The sequence below is a fragment of the Pinus tabuliformis genome, chromosome 5_2 (genome assembly GCF_031772625.1).
Source record: "Pinus tabuliformis cultivar Carrire ecotype Pingquan chromosome 5_2, CPIR1, whole genome shotgun sequence".
Lineage (NCBI taxonomy): Eukaryota > Viridiplantae > Streptophyta > Pinopsida > Pinales > Pinaceae > Pinus > Pinus tabuliformis.
In genome coordinates, this window is record NC_142306.1 from 1,040,850,053 (window position 1) to 1,040,852,599 (window position 2,547).

Genomic DNA, 2,547 nt, shown 5'->3' on the forward strand with positions numbered 1-2,547 from the left:
AAGAATTGATGATTCAAATCAAATACAATGGAAAAAGTGTAATCGACTATCTAAAAGAGGAATACTTTACGACACTCTTTTCTTTGACTGAAAACGACACTTGCGACACTTTCAAATCAAAAGACGACAGTTCGATTAAGCTACTATTTGCAAAGGAGGACTGTAAATGATGAAAAATACATTAAAAACATTCAAAATTCCTTATCAATGGAGGCTGAATAATGTAAAGTAAGAAGGTTTCAACGGTTATATACTGATCATAGACAGAAAAACTACTAAATAAAGCTGAAGACAATGAAGAAAAAACCAAAATCTGGAGGCAGAAACAGTCTCACTCAATCATCGCACCTATAACACAGGGAAACAGGGATTCATCTGAATTTCAACACATGGGAGGTGCGATGCATCTAGGTAGTCAATGAGAGACAATGCGATGGTCCAGGGACGCGACTAAGCTTGGTTTTCACTCACAGTTTACAGCTAAGTTCAGGGATTTAGGCTGAGCTAATGATAGACAATAAACACAAAGCATAGGGGCTGATCTAATGAGGTTATTTGAGCTACCACCAGGGCACTTAGGATGTTTTCAAGTCAGTTGTTCAGTTCATAAAAAAACCTGGAGCTTGACTGAAGCAGCGTTGATCTACTTTGCACTTGCATAGCAAATGTAGTGCGCAGGCTAGCTGGCTTAACTTTAGGCTCCGTCTATAGTTTATAAAGCAAACAAATAGAAACAAACAAACAAACTATTCGCTCCCCAGTGGAGTCGCCATTTTGTTATCGGGAAAACTAGTGTCCATTCAGAGCTACTAGTCCCACTAAGACGGGTAGCTATCTTAGAAATAAACAATTTAAATTCACTTGTGTTTTCCTTTATGAGAGATAGATGAGAGAGAAGCAGAGAGTACCAACCTCAGTCTTTCGCTAGTCTCCTTACTTGTTTCCTCTCTCCCTTGATAGAGCTTTCACCACTCCTTTCTCACTTGTCCCGCTTCAAAGAACACCTATAGAGTCAAAGCAGCAAAATACCATCAAAGCATAGAGATATATAACCATAAACAATATAAGATCAGATGTACACTAACCATACAAATGCTTACACAAATACAATATTTAGAGATATACAAGTATATGGAGGAAAACTCAAATAGCTTTATTGATAGAAGTAGTAGAAGAGAGGATTACAACCAATCTGTTTGATCCAGTGCCATCCTCCCAGCATGAAAGCCCTCTTCCCCTCATGAAAAGCTAGATCACCCAACAATACAATGTTTCATAGAGAAACCAACAGTGCTTCCTTACAGAATACAAAATTCCAGCCTCCGGATCTCTAGGATGAGGGATCCATATATAGATATTTGCAGGTGGGTGAGTCAGCTTCTGGGATTTTGATTAGTGTCATTTCACTGATAGTTCTTGGCTCCACTTGAAGATTTCATGATCTCTTACTCATCCCTGGGCAAATTCAGAGAGGCAAGTGTCACAGGGGAAGTTTCTAGAAGATTCCTTGGGTTTCCACTTAGCTTACTGCCTCTGCCATTTGTCTACTCTCGCTCATCGCACCCTATAGAAGGGTTTTTCAGTATGAATTGCACCCTTTGTGTGCTGCAAGTGAGATGCATCACACCCTTAGCATGGAGCAGTCTGTATGGTCCAGTTTTGACCAATTCTGAGCAGTTTTTCAGGGAGAACTTATGGGAAATGATGTAATCAGTTGACCTTGTTCCTTTAGGGTATGAAACAACACTTTTAGGGGTTTAGAAGCCCTTGGTTTATGGACACATGTGATTGGGGTTGCAGTGCCCAAATATGTCTATAACACACCTGAGGAGGAGGTCCACCGTACCACGCCACTATTTTGGCACTACTTCATCATTTGACATTTTGCAGCAGAAGTTCACTTTTACATTTTATTCACAAGGTCCGTTAGAGTAGAATGGCTACCGGTGATAGTACATGTCTGAGGATATCTACTGTGGATCATTGGTTTATAGTAGTTTCGTTCAAGCTTGGTGGGAGACAATAATCAGTGGATTGCTTGAGCACTTCGCTAGAAGAGAAGCGGTGGTTGTGGCGATCGACTCCTAAGATCTGTCATTGAGTGAATGAGTTAATCTGCTCCAATGGTGGATTGAGTTGATATGTCAAACAAATCAGGATTTGTTGGATTGATCGAGCCCTTGAAGCTACGCAAAGGTAGAAGATATGTGCAGAAGACTTAGACATGTTGTTGATTTCGTGTTGTAGTGGATCTGTGGTAGCCTACATAGACTGTGATACCACGGAGACCAAACTTCTTAAATCAAGGTAAAGATTGATGTTAGAGCTTTTGGTTTGGTTTTGTGACCTGGATCATCCGATGGTGGGGAGCCTATTGCAGCTTGCTATGTAACAACTGTGATTGAAGAGCAACTGGGGCAACGATGCTCCATCCTTCATAGCGGTATTGAAGCAACACGATCATCAGGTTGTTGGAATCAATGATTAGAAAGTTCCTTATTCGTCGAATTAGAAATTCCCAAGTCACGTTTTCTATTCTAACACTTC